This window comes from Pelodiscus sinensis, chromosome 19 (assembly GCF_052426305.1).
Source record: "Pelodiscus sinensis isolate ZL-2025 chromosome 19, ASM5242630v1, whole genome shotgun sequence".
NCBI classification, from domain to species: Eukaryota; Metazoa; Chordata; order Testudines; family Trionychidae; genus Pelodiscus; species Pelodiscus sinensis.
Window position 1 is genome coordinate 22,633,832 of NC_143070.1, and position 14,325 is coordinate 22,648,156.

Here is a 14,325-nt window from a genome sequence, read left to right on the forward strand (position 1 = left end):
CCTACCTACACACACAGACATTATACACTCACATAAATAGCGTACAAAAGATCAGCAAACAATAAGCTCCCATTCAGTACCCCACATGGCTCCCTTTTATACCAATTTCTGGGACCAACACCCCCACCTAGGGGTGCAGCAGCGATCTGGCTGCTTCTCTCCAATTCGGTAATGTGACAGGGGACACTTGGAGCTGAACTAGGTACCACTTCACCTGTAATCAAACACTCTACCACTGAGCTACACACCAATTACATCTGTTTGTTTGCATCCAGTGTTAGGAAATTAGCCGCTGGCAGCACATTCTACAGGAGCAGGTGGTGCCTTGCAGACATGGCTGGGGGAGGACGTCCCTCTATGGGGTCAGACATGTGTGGTGTCCCTCAACCTATGATCAGCATGACGTGTCACAATAGCGCATCATCCCCTGTGCTTCCGCCTGCCCTTTGTGTGTTGCAACCTCACAACACTCACCTGATGTTCACTCCTCGGTGCCCAAAGACATTTGGGAGGCCTCCTTCATCTGGGGGACCGGTTCCAGGGGGAGGGTCACAACGTTCCGTGAATCCTCATCCTCATCCTGGAGCTGCTGGTCATCTGGGTTGTCATCCTGAAGCTGCAGCTGCTGCTGCCCAGGTGTCTCCATCCCAGACTCCACAACTGTCCCTGGAGACAGGGTTCCCCAACCCCCAGGACTTGGTCCAGTTCCTCACAGTATGCACAGTGCTGCGGTGCTTCCCCAGTGCGGGAACTGCACTCACGGGTCCTCACATACCCCTGCAGCAATTCCTTGACCTTGGCTCTGACTTGGTCTGGGGAGGGGGTAGGTGGCCTTTCTTTGCTAGGCCATTAACCATTTGGCCATAAATATCCACATTCCTCCACCTCGACTGCCGGGCCTGCAGAGACTCCTCCTTAGACCACAGCTTTATCTCTGGCCTGGACCATGAGAGTACCCAGCACTTGCTGCCACTTGCTTGGTCCTGTGATGTGTTCCTGGAAGGGCCAGAGGGGTCTCTGGGGGCTTGTGCCTGTGACATGGCTCTCTAAGAGGCTGGAAGCGCTCCACTTAGCCGAACGGCCAAGAAACACTTTATGACAAAAAACATGAGGGTAGCTCTTGGTCTGTATCCCTGTGCCACACAGAGGCTATGTCTACTCTCGCGGCTTCTTGCGTGAGTAATATGCAAATGAGGCTAAGCTTGGAATATCGCTGAGCCTCATTTGCATACCTAATGAGCCACCATTTTTTTCAGAAGAGGCTCTTGTGCAAGAAGGAGCATCTACACTGCCCATTCTTGCACAAGAAAAACCCTCTTGAGCAATGCTGTTACACCTGTTACTTGACAGGAAGAACGGCATTTCGCAAGAAGGGTTTTCTTGCGCAAGAAGGGGCAGTGTAGACGCTCCTTCTTGAGCAAGAGCCTTTTCTGAAAAAAATGGTGGCTCATTCGGTATGCAAATGAGGCTCAGCGATATTCCATGCTTAGCTTCATTTGCATATTACTCGCGCAAGAAGCCACAAGTGTAGATTTAGCCACAGTGTCTGACAGCCACTTCCCGGCCTCTCCCTTTGCTGCTCTTGAGCTTAGCCCAAGAGCCAAGAAGCTGTACTCGCCCACACAGAAACCTCTGCTACTCCTATGCCACCCAATCCCTCACACCACAGAGAGCCACAGGGCTGTTTCTGCCCCAACATCACACCCCTTTCTCCCTCCCCACGATTTTAGCCAATCGGGCAAGAAGTTATGCTTTACCCCAGACCACATGGGCACCCTTTCGCCTCAAGTGCGCGTCATGGCAGATATGGACTTTCCTCACTAATTTTCACAGATGTGCTCAGCACAGGCATTGGTGGTATAGTGGTGAGCATAGCTGCCTTCCAGGCAGTTGACGTGGGTTTGATTCCCAGCCAATGCAATGTGGTGAAGTAGGAACATGATTCTCTGCAGAGGTTCTACTTTAACCATGGGGGGAAGGCCCAAGTGGGTCCTGCTGCCTCTCATCTTGGCCCCTACAGCTGACACCTAATGGGGACCCCCCTTGGGCTCTCAGGTTGGCCTCTGCTCTCCTGGCTTCCCCTTCATTGCTCAAAACTCTCTGTTGTGCTCCAGCTGTGCTGCTTTCAGGGCAAATCCCTTGTTAGGACCAATCACAATCTGGGGTCAGTGAGGGTCCCTCCCACCTGAGATGTGTGTTACACAAAAGTCTCTTGTTCCCTGCCCAGTTCTCAATAAGGGATGTAGAAACCAAATTCCATGGGGGTGCAGTGGTAGAGTGTTTGACAGCAGATCAAGTACCTCTTGGTTCAACCCCCCAAGTGGCCCCTTGGAAAAAATTCCTTCAGGTGAAAATGTTTTCCTTTCCAGTCCTATCACACTCTGACTTTACATTGCTTGAGGTTCTTGACATTAATAAGAACCCTTAATTCAGAGCTACTCAACTTTGGAAGCCCCGGAGGCCACAATGAATGGCATTTAACCATGATGGGCAGGGAAGGTGACCCTAGCTGGTGTATTCCAGGAGCTGTGACTGGAGGGATCACTTAATAACTGTCTGTCCTGAGGATTTCCTCAGGACAATGAAATTGGCTGCTGTTGTGAGACAGGATCCTGGGCTAGTTGAACAACTGGCATGGCCCAGTCTGGCTGTTCTGATGTTCTGTTTGGCTGTTCTTGTCCCCTCTGGGCAAGGGAGAATGGACCATCCCCCCATCCTGAAGTGGACAGAAAATAGCCTGTGAAAGGCTAGTGTGGGTGAGCAAAAAGGTATACTTCTTGGCTGTGTCTACACTGGGCCACTTATTCTGGAAAATCAGACGCTTTTCCAGAATAAACTGCGAGCTGTCTACACTGGCCCTTGAATTTCCGGAAAAGCAATGATGCTCTACTGTACAAAATCAGCCACTATTCCGGAAAAACTATTCTGCTCCCGCTCGGGCATAAGTCCTTATTCCGGAACACTGCTCCGGAAAAGGGCCAGTGTAGACAGCCCAGTAGTCTTTTCTGGAAAAAAGCCCTGATTGCGAAAATGGCGATCGGGGCTCTTTTCCGGAAAAGCGCGTCAACATTGGCCACAGACGCTTTTCCGGAAAAAGGGCTTTTCCAGAAAAGCAGCCTGCCAATGTAGACGCTCCTTTTCCGGAAAAACTGAAAACGGAATAGTATTCCGTTTTAAGCATTTCCGGAAATTCATGCCAGTGTAGATGCAGCCCTTGTGTCCCTGGTGGTCTAGTGGTTAGGCTACAGCACTCTCCCTGCTGTGGCCTGGATTTGATTCCCAGTCAGGGAAACCAGCCTGATGTTTCACATAGACACTGCCTAGGCATTTTTCTAACCTCACTGCCACATGTTACAGCAGCTGTGACCCAAGAGGTGACTTCAGGCTCCCTCTTCCTCGCTGCTAAGACAACACTTGCCATTTTCAGAAGGGGCAGAGCTGGGTGACTAACTGCCCCTACCCTCTCTTGCATGGGCAGCGCTACAGGAAGCTCCGTGGCGCACACAGAACTAGCCCAGCGTGCAGTCAGGTAGGCACAAGATCCATTGGTTCAGTTTTGTTATTGAAGGAGACAACACAGAACTGGCTGCAGCCCCCACTCAGTAACCTGGGGAAATGACCCACCAGGCCTGGGCCCCTCGGAGAGGCAACAATTCCCCACTGGCCAGGGCAGAGCCTCCCTCTTACATGTCCATGGAGTCTTCCCTTCCTCCCCCCCACCCTGCACCCAGGTACTGCCTCTTCCCTTTACTCGGCTCTCTCTGCTCGGTGCTGCCAGGGAGGGGCCTCACTGCGAGAGCCACCTGGGCAGGTTCCTGCCACAGAGACACGTCCCAGAGCAGGACGGATGCTCAGACCAACACTGAGTGTTGCTCAGCGCTAGGGTGAGACAGGGAAGGACAAAAGGGTCTAAAGGCACCTGCAGCCTTTCAGAACAGCCCCTGGCCCCACCTGCAAATTCCAGCCTTTCCCTCCACCCTCCCTGGGCTCCCCTGGGCACTGCCTGGACTCAGGCCTTCCCGGTGCCAGCCTAAGGGCTCTGGGGAGACATGGCAGCTATGGGGCTGGGCTGTTGCACAGCTTAGAGCAGGGGTGGGCAATGAGTTTTCAAGGAGAACCACTCCCAGGGCTGCACTTTTCCATGCTATTAACGGAGGAGGTGGGGGTCTGGGATGCAGGTTGGTGCAGACAGGAGCTTGGGGCAGAGGACTGGGGTGCAGGAACGGTTGCAGCATGTTGGGTTGTGACCTAGGGCACAGGATTGGAGTGCAGGATTTGGGAGGGGTGTGGGTTCAGGAGGGGGGCAGAAAGTTTGGTTTACGTGGGGTACCAGTGGCTTGAGGGAAGGGAGGCTCTGGCTGGGAGACTTACCTGGCTCACTCCCGGCCAGCAGCTCAGCACATTTCTCAGGCAGCCTGCCCTGCCCCCACACAGGCTGCAGGGGCCATGTGGGTTGGTGAATAAGAGCCTGAGTGGAGGGGGGATGGTGCTTCATGTGGCCTGAAACCAGCCAATGGGATTGTGCAGTTGGGAGCATGTTAGACTGAAGATCTGAAAGTCCGTGGTTCAATCCCAGGCTTTGGCATGTGTTAATAGTGGCTAATAACCCCAAGTTAATGGCTTTGCTTAGAGCTGTCATTGCAAGCTACTCTGTAGGAGGACAGTTGAGCTATAGCCTGGGTATCTATCCTGCCAGGGGGAAGGTACAAGGGCTACACTTGCAGGAAATCAGGTGGCCTCCTAAGAAACACTCCCCTGTTGGCCTGGCTGGAAGATGGCACCACATGAGCATGTTGCTAGCACTGATGTGCCCCCCTGGGCTTGATGAGTGCTAGAGATGTCAGGCAGCTCTGTCTTCCCAGCCTGGGGCTGTCTGTCTAGGCCATGAACTCACATACATTGGCCCCTCCCTTTCTAGGGCAGGGCTCCTGCTGTTCCTTGGTTTACTCAGCCTGGAGTTGGGCTTATCCCAAGCAGCAGGAGCTGTGTTTACCTGGGGAGCCACAAATCAGAGCAGAACTCCCAGTTTCTGCTTGGCTTTGAACCAGGAGCCTTTTGCACATTAAACAAACACGATAACCACTACCCCACAGAAACATGCTTGTAGGCTTTTTCTGTACATAAACTTGGACAAATATTCTGTTACTAATTCTTTGGCCAAGGCAGAGCAAGGGAACAAGACCCCCCCCCCCCAATACTTCTCTAGACCCTTTCCTCCCAACACAGGGCGGGGGGGGGAGGGGGCTGTGTGCCTTGGGAGGAGTGACCCACATCATATCCTCAACATTTCTGCCCTTCATGGATAGACCTTTGGGGGCAGGCTCAGATGCTCCATCCTCTCAACTCCTATCATCCACTGGAGCAGGGCAGCCCCCAGGGGTAGGGCTGAGCCATAGGGTGCTGGGCAAGGGGCAGAGACTGCAGGAGCTGAGAGTTTCCCTAGAGCTCAGGGACCCATAATGAGGCACCAGGACCCGTCTCTCTCTCGGAAAGGCGCAGAAAGGGATTGACTGGGGATAGGGAGAGTGGCTGTCCGGTTGTGCAGCTTGTTGCCTGGTTAGGAGTGTGGCCAAAACTCAGATCTCGCTATGAGCAGGACTTGAACCTGCACAGGGAAACCCTATTGGATTTCTAGTCCAACACCTTAATCACTCAGCCATCACAGCTGCAAGCGCAGTAGTGCCCTGGGGCCAGAGAAACTGGTAAATAATCCCAGTGCCCAGGCCTGATGGCACCTGCCCCACAGAATTCACACAGCAAACCTGGCTCCCTGAGCACAGGAGGAGCTTGGGGGCTCCTTGCTGGGCCATGTGGTGAAGCATCAAACCAGCCCCCTCCTATGGGCCTGTGAGTGTTGCTGTCCCTGCTGAACAGACAGGGCCATGGAGGCAGAGAGAGGTTCACTGAATGGGCCAAGGTCACCCCGCGAGTTAGAGCCCAGCTCTGCCCCCAGCTCCCTGCCCCGCCCACGGACGTGCTGACTCCCTTGCTGCCAGGGGCTGTTTGCATTGGCCTCTTTTATTTACTTTTCTGCTGTGAGACATTGGGACAATTGGCCAGGGCGTCCCGCAGTTGCCATCTTCCTCTGTGCAGGTGCTGTCCAGAGCCCCGACTAGCAAACGCTGACACTGCTGTTAGGTCCAGACCAGAGGGGAGTGTTTAAGGGTTATTTCGGAAGAAGGGTTTTCTCCCAAAATAACTGCATCTAAACAGTGTTTTTTATTTCATAATAAAGTATTTTTAAACAGCGCCCATCCATGATTATGCAAATGCAGCACGGGATATTTAAATCCCAATTTAATTTACAATTTCAAATGTCTCCATTAGCATCACTCTCCTGAAGGAGACTGCAAGTGTAGACATGTCCTGTGTGCTGCAACCTCCCAGCACTCACCGGATGTTCCCTCCCCGCTGCCTGAAGATGTTTGGGAGTCCTCCTGTGTCTCCTGGCGCTGCAGGTCAGCAGCGTTGTCATCCTGAAGCTGCAGCTGCTGCTGCCCAGGTGTCTCCATCCCAGACTCCACAACTATCCTTGGAGACAGGGGCTCCTCACACCCCTGGATTCGGTCCAGTTCCTCACAGTATGCACAGTGCTGCGGTGCTTCCCCACAGCAGGACCTGCCCTCACGGGCCCTCACATACCCCTCCCGCAATTCGTTGACCTTGGGTCTGGCTTGGTCTAGTATGCAGGAGGGGGGAAGCAGCCTTTCTTTGTAAGGGCAACAGCCATTGGGCCATATGTTAGATAATTTCATGGAGGTTAGGTCCATAAAAGGCTATTAGCCAGGGGATAGAAATGGTGTCCTTGGCCTCTGTTTGTCAGAGGCTGTAGACGGATGGCATGAGACAAATTGCTTGATCGTTGTCTTTGGTTCACCCCCTCTGGGGCACCTGGTGCTGGCCACTGTCGGCAGACAGGCTACTGGGCTAGACGGACCTTTGGTCTGACCCAGTACGGCCGTTCTGATGTTTTTATGTTCATAAATGTGCACATTCCTCCGCCTGGACTGCCGGGCCTGCAGAGACTCCCCCTCAGATCACAGCTCCAAGAGGGTTTTTATCTCTGGCCCAGACAATGACAGTGGCCATGTTTCTGCCCCTTGCTTGGTCCTGTGACCAGGGCCAGATTAAGGCCTGGGCTAGCCGGGCAGCCGTCCTTTATAGCTGCCATCAGGCGCTGCGTGCCCGGCTCCCGGATTGTGGGCTGCAGTAGCTCCCAGCAGCCACCCAGCAGCGGCTGCCCGGGGTGGGGGGGGACATGCTTGGTAGCCGGGCTGGGTCAGGCACGTTCATCCTGCTGCCACCAGCTCCGCGTATGCGCCCTCCCCCAACCCGGGGCGCAATTGAACTGTCAGCCCGGGGCACCGGAATGGTGCAGTCCGGCCCTGCCTGTGATGTGTCCCTGGAGGGGTCTCTGGTGCTTGTGCCTGTGACATGGCTCTCCGGAAGGCAGAAGTGCTCCATCTTAGCCAAAGGACCCAGAAACAACACTTTATGGCAAAAAACACAAGGACGGCTCTTGGTCCTCATCCCCGGGCGACACAGAGTATTCAGAAGCCACTTCCCCACCTCTCCCTTGGCTGCTCTAGAGCTTAGCCCAAAGTCTGATAAACTCTACTCTCCCACCCAACAACCCCTGGGACTCCTCTCCCACCCAGTTCCTCACACCACGGAGAGTGCAGGGCAACCACTAGCCCAGCATCACCACTTCTGGTCTTTGCCTAATGGCCAAGAAGTTATGCTTTACCCAAACCACACAGGCACCCTCTTGCCTCTGGCTAGCCGCATGGCAGACATTGCCTTGCCTCACTAATTTTCCTAGCAGCTTTGCAAGCAGGCATTGGTGGTATAGTGGTAAGCATAGCTGCCTTCCAAGCAGTTGACTGGGGTTCGATTCCCAGCCAATGCACTGTAAAGAAGGATCATCAAAGTTCCTTCCTGAGGTTTTTTCACTTGAACCCTACATAAACAGGTCCTGCAGCTGTGGGCTGGCTCCCTCTCACCCTCTCCAAGAGCATGCACAGTAATATGGTTCTTCCCTCACATACCCCTGCCGCAATTCCTTGACCTTGGCTCTGACTTGGTCTAGGATGCGGGGGTAGAAAGGAGGTGGCCTTTCTTTGCTTGGCCATTCAGCCACAAATGTCCGCATTCCTCCACCTGGACTGCAGGGCCTGCAGAGACTCCTCCTCGGACCACAGCTCCAAGAGGGTCTTTAGCTGTGGCCCAGAACATGACAGTGCCTGGCATTTGCTGCCTCTTGCTTGATTTGATTCCCAGCCAATGCAAGGTGGGAATGGAACAGGAAACCTCCTGGGGGAGATCTTATTTAACCCTGAACAACAGGCACAAGTGGTCCCACAGCCAAGGGCTCCCTCTCACTGCTTTTCGTGGGGAACAGCTCAAACAAAACTAATTTGGCTATTGTGGGGTCTGCATGGGCTTGTATCTGTGACCTGGGCATTATTAGTGTCAAGTTCTAAATAGCTGAGCCAGCAGGCCCATGAGTAGCCCCACAATAGAGGGAAGAGAAGAGTTTTGCCTGCTATTGGGGAAAGCAGGCCAGGCCAAGGGCCTTTTAGCCACTGGGTCTGTGCAGGCTGGAGCCTTCTCCTACCAGTTCTCTGGCCTGTTTCCTGAAAAGCCTCAGCCTCTTGCCTGTTTCTGCTTCCCTGTCCATAGCAGGCAGCTAAAGGGAGGTGGAACAGTCACCACAGCAAACAACTCTGTGGCCAGCATAGGGCTTGAACGCATGATTTTAGCATTATCAGCACCATGCTCTAACCAACTTAGCTAGCCAGCCAACCAGAACACGGCTCACAAATGGCCCTTTCAGAAAGGCGCCTCCAGCAGCTGAAATCTGTCTCTGCAGCTGCCAAGGGCTCTTCTCTGATAGGGACACTAGTGACTCACTATGATGTGGGCTGGCTCAACCAGCTGGTTTGAGGTTTGGTCAAGGTGGCTGGCAGTCGATATGGCACACTGAGACTTAGGGCAAAGAGGCAGCCGGAATCTCTTGCTGCCAGCACCTTGCCTTCCAGCTTCTTCCCTGCCAGCAGCAGCCTCAGCCCCTTTCGGCCCCTGGGTCAGCCCAGGAAGGGAGGCGGGAATGGGGCCAAGTAGCAAGTCAGGCTGAGGGGGCAGGCAAAGCTCGTCTTGCCCTGCAGGACCAATGGCAACAGCTTCTCTCTTGTGCACTGCTGAGGAGAAAAACACCCTGAGTAGGACCATAAAGACCAATTTAAAAGAGAATTTAGAGGAGGGCACGAAGGGGGCAAGACTCAGAGCCTGGCAGCTTCTGGGACACAGGAGAGGCCTCCCCTGGCCACCCATGGAACTGCTGGTTCAGGAAAAGGCTGATTGGGGAGGAGAATTGGGAAGAAGGAAACCACAAGCCTGGAGCAGGTGCAGAGGCTGCTGTGACTGGCACTGGCAAGGCAGGGCTCTGACTGCAATTGCTGGGGCAGGAGAGCCAGCACCACACACCCTTGTGATTCACTGGGGGTGTCTGTGCTCAGAGAGCCTGAGGGTGCAACCTCTGCAGCTCCTGCAGCCATGGAGAGTGAGGGTCTGTGGGCATCAGGTGCTTCTCTCTTGTGGTTTCCTTCTTTCCAACACTCCTCCAATCAGCCTGTTCCTGAATCAGCAGTTCTATGGGTGGCCAGGGGAGGCCTCTTCTCTGTCCCAGAAGGACCTGGGAAAATGTGAGCAATGGCTGCAATAAGGTACCACTGGGAGTTGAACCCAAGCTTTTCGGTTTACAAGGTAAGTGCTTCAGCCAGCTGAACCATAGTGCCCTCCTCAGGTTGTTGGCTGAAACTGCTCTACTCTATGGTCCCAGACAACACCTTTGACTCTCAAAGTGCAGCAATTTCCTTTCAGCCCTGGCAGTGTCTGCAGCTGAGTTGCACAAAGGAAGATACAAGATCCCTGGTGGGGTCTTTGCCGGATGAACGTGCCTGAGGAAAGACACTGGAAGCGCAACAGACACACAAAAGGGGACGAGGGACAGTTTGAGTCACACACACGGCAGGTGGCGCAGCACAGCCAGGGACCTTATCCACTCACAGAGCTTCACAGCTTCTCCACCCCCCAAACCCCACCAGGCAAACTGCCCCACGGGCCTTGCCCGCACCATGCTCAGGGCCTGGGGATTTTCTGTCCATTTGCCAGACCAAATAACAAGCCCCACTGCTCTGGAGTCTCTGCCTCTCATGGGCCTTCTCATCCTCAGGCTCCACTTTGTCTCTAGACAGATGCTGCTCTGCCTGTCACTCGTGGGCCTTCTAGGGCAAAATGTGCCCCTTTGTTCTGACTTTGGATAGCTGCATCTTACACCAGCATTTGCTAGTGAGGGGTGTGAACAGCTTCTGTAGAGAGGGAAACAACCACTGTAGAGCAAACTTGCCAACTGTCTCTCAGAGGGGAAGAAAGGAAGAAGATAAGCTCTTTGTCAGTGACAGAGAACTGTCACCACAGGTGGGATTTGAACCTACAACCCCTGGCTTAGAAAGCCCATGCCTTGTCCATTAGGCCACTGGGGCATACAGAAAGCCATCACAAGGACAGAAATTCACCCTTCTAAATGTCCCTTCTTCAACTTTTAGCTCCTGATTAAGCCCCTTTTGAAGAAGCCAGATACACAGGAAGGGCTGATCACACCCCTATGAAAATCAGCTTTCCATGGGTCCTAGCAATGTGGCCCCCTGAGCAGCCTCTGATGTTCCCTGCTTGAGCCCCAGAACCAGCCCTGAGTGACGGGGCAGAGGGGGAGCAGCTCACACATGCCAAGGGGCTGGCCAGGGGCAGGATATGAGCCTGAAAGGAAGCAGTGACATCACAAGGGCCTTGTGCAGCCCCTCAGCTCGTTGGTTGGGAGGCAGTGACCTCACAGAGGGCCCATGGCAACGGCCAGGTGGGACAGGCTGCAGGGCTGGGGCATCTCAGAGACCCCCATGGCCTGGCTGCCTGGAATCTCCTTTGTGAGGTTTCCCCTTGAGGGCAGAAGGGATTGAGGGTCCCATCTGGGAGTGTCTCTGTGGAGATTTCCCCTTTCCCCAGGCTGCAGTGGGAGGGGCTGGGGCAGGCAGGGTACAGGAGGGGCTGGCACTGAACTTCTGGGAGATGCAAGAGAGAGGGCTGCAAACACATTGTGAGAATGGGATTTGAACAGTCTATCACCTTAATCACCTCTCAGGTGCAAGGGTTTGTTTCAAACCACCTGAAGTCAGTGCTTCAGGGAACCTTTGTGCCACTTGCTGACTGGCCAGGGACACCCAGAGCTGGAAGGTTTTGCCTTTTCACAATGTTCCCTGGATTGTTATACAAAGCTCAGTGCTGGTAACAAACCCAAACACCCCCTGGCTACATCTGCCCTGCAGGCTTCTTGCTCAAGAACTGTTTTCTGCAAAAGGTCTTGTGCAACAGTGTGTCCACACTGCCATGTGCTTTTGCACAAGAGAAGTACATTTCTGCAAGAGCTCCCATGGCAGTGTGGACGCTCTCCTGCGCAGGAAAGCTCTGATGGGCATTTTAGCTATAGGGCTTTCTTGAGCAAGAAACCCTTGTTGCCTGTTCACACTGCCTCCTTGTGGATGAGTGATTGCACAAGAGGGCTTATTCCTCGTGGGGAGAGGAATAACTTCTGTGCAAGAAGCCCTGTTGTCTGATGCTGAAGTATAAATTTACTATATATTTACTTGAGCAAAAATGTGCCTGCAGTGTAGACACTCTGCAAGATTTTGGGCAAGAACAGCTGCTCTTGCACAAAAAGCCTGCAGTATAGACGTAGCCCTGCACTGTAGACACAGTCTGAGAGAGACGAGGAAAGGAAGTGGCCAGAGCCTCCCCCCAGCAGGCTGGTCCTCAACAGGACGGGCACGTCTACACAGCACCCTCACCTCGAAGTAAGCTGTGCAATGTGAGCGGCTGCCAGGGCCCCCAGGGGAAGGTCTGTGAGGAGTTTCCAAGGCAACAACAACAACAACAAAGTTTCATAATCTACACTCATCTGTCTCTGGAGGGATGAGAAATGCAGGGCCCTGGTGCAGGGAGCCGGGTCACATTCTCCTGCCTGACAATCTCAGTCCTGGCTGAAGCCTGGTTGCCAAGAGAAGAGGCCAATGCAAACTGCCCCATGGTAGCAAGGGAGTCAGTGCGTGGAGCAGGGAGCTGGGGGCAGAGCTGTGCTCTAACTCACTAGGGGTGTGTCCCATAGCTCAGAATAAGCGATACAATTGTGTAGCTTATTTCAAGTCAATTTTGAAATAGCTTATTTTGTAATTTGGTGCTGGCTACACAGCACTTAGTTCCAAATAAATCGCTATTGCGAAATGTCCCTCACTCCTCCTGCCATGAGGTTTGCAGGGACGTCGGAATAGCAAGCCCGTTATGGTTTGAAACAAGGGGCTTGCTCTTAAGACACATCTGTGTGATAGGAGCACCATGTTCTAAACCTCCAAGCTAGCAGGCCCACAGGTGTCAGTCTCACAAGCAGCCCTTTCGGAAAGGAGCCTCGGGCAGCCGCAGGGATGTTGAGGGCTCTGGAACAAGATAGGTGAGGCATTTGCAGGCAGGGGAATCAGCTCGAGTGGTAGAGCGCTTGTTTAGCATGCACGAAGCAGTGGGGTTGCTGACTCTATTCTCCAAGTGCAGCTCAATTCTTAGCCCTTATTTTCACTGGGGGGGCTCAGTGGCCCCCTCCCTCTTTCTACCTGCTCTCCCAAAAGAGACAGATCTGGCTCCCCTTTCTTTTCCCCCAGCAATTGCCATGCTGCAAAGCAGAGGTGGAGATATCAAGCTCAGCAACTCATCAGGCTCTGTAGTGCAATGGAAAGCATATTGGACTTCTAAGTTACAGAAAACTGTTGTAAGCATAGCTAGACATTCAAAGGTTGTGGGTTCAAGTCCCACTAGAGTCACTTTAGCTGCATCCTCATTTCCAAGGCAGCTTTTATAGACCAGCAATCCTTAGGTTGACACAGGGGTGGGCTTGAATGCAGGCAGTTCCCAGCAGCAGGCCTGGCCCAGGTGGGGCGAGCATTGTTGGCCTGCACCACAGGGATGCAGGTGAGAAGGTGCTGCGGGAGCCGGGCTGCCCCTTAAATCTGCCATCAGGCACCCCACATTGGTTGGCGCTCTGGGCAGCTACCCGGCTTGCCCATGCCTCCGTCTACACCTGTCCAGCAGACCCCAGTGAGGGTGGAGGGAAGGGCTGGTTCTTGGGGTTGGGGCTGGGGGTTGTTCTGAAAGGCTGCAGGTGCCATTAGACTGTTTTGTCCCTCCCTGTCTCCTACTAGTGCTGAGCAACACTCAGGCTATGTCTGCACTTCACTGCTATTCTGGAAAAGGCCCTTCCATGAGCATTTTCTCCTCCCACTGGGAAAGGCAGCTGGGCAGGACCAGCCTGCAGCCCACGTCCCTTTCAGCCCCAGGTGCAGGAAGTAACAGAGAGGGGAGGAAAGTCCATGGCTAAAGCCTCCTCCCAGCAGGCTGAATGTGTGCATGATGAAGCCGCCTCCCAGCAGGGTGATGGCCTGTTCTCTGCAAAGTGCTCAGCTATTTCATTCCTTTGCAGGACAGAGTGGGATCCATGCCCCCTGTTCCTCACTTCCAGGGAGGAATGCAAATCCAGATGAGCAAAATTGCAAATGAAGCATGGATTTGAACTTCCTGAGCTTCATTTGCATAATTTCAAACACCAAGTCCAACTGAGACCCACTAAGTCAAACCCAGAGGCCACCCCCACCAGCACTTCATTGAAGCCTTTGCATTTCCATTCGTGCCACATTCTGGGTTTCTATTTTGTGGGGATTCCTAAAATTACTACAAACCCTAATGTGTTCCCGGGTCAATGCCTGTAAACCGGACAAACCCATCTCTCAACTGAAACAAGTTCTTACCTGCTGGCTGCGTCTAGATTGGCATGATTTTCCGGAAATGCTTTTTACGGAAAAGTTTTACGTTAAAAGCATTTTCGGAAAAGAGCGTCTAGGTTGGCATGGACGCTTTTCCGTAAAAGCACTTTTTGCGGAAAAGTGTCTGTGGCCAATCTAGACGTGCTTTTGCGCAAAAATGCCCCGATGGCCATTTTTGCGATCGGGGCTGTTTTGCGGGAAACAAATCGCAGCTGTCTACAGCGGCCCTTTTGCGCAAAAGTTTTGCGCAAAAGGGACTTTTGCCCGACCGGGAGCAGCATAGAATTTCCGCAAAAAGCACTGATTTCTTACAGTAGGAAGTCAGTGCTTTTGCAGAAATTCAAGCGGCCAATGTAGACAGCTGGCAAGATTTTCCAGAAAAGCGGCTGATTTTCTGGAAAAACTGGCC

The 14,325-nt window shown here is 53.4% G+C and overlaps 3 non-coding genes across 3 annotated transcripts; 2 read left to right on the forward strand and 1 right to left on the reverse strand.

Annotated features, from left to right (window-relative positions):
• Positions 1–5,584: 5,584 nt before the first annotated feature.
• On the reverse strand, positions 5,585–5,666 carry TRNAS-AGA (transfer RNA serine (anticodon AGA)). Its single transcript has one exon. It is a non-coding gene; the product is annotated as a tRNA-Ser (tRNA).
• Positions 5,667–7,837: 2,171 nt separating this feature from the next.
• On the forward strand, positions 7,838–7,909 carry TRNAG-UCC (transfer RNA glycine (anticodon UCC)). The gene has a single exon. It is a non-coding gene; the product is annotated as a tRNA-Gly (tRNA).
• A 4,905-nt stretch (positions 7,910–12,814) lies between these two features.
• On the forward strand, positions 12,815–12,920 carry TRNAR-UCU (transfer RNA arginine (anticodon UCU)). Its single transcript has 2 exons — positions 12,815–12,851; positions 12,885–12,920. It is a non-coding gene; the product is annotated as a tRNA-Arg (tRNA).
• The last annotated feature ends 1,405 nt before the right edge of the window (positions 12,921–14,325 follow it).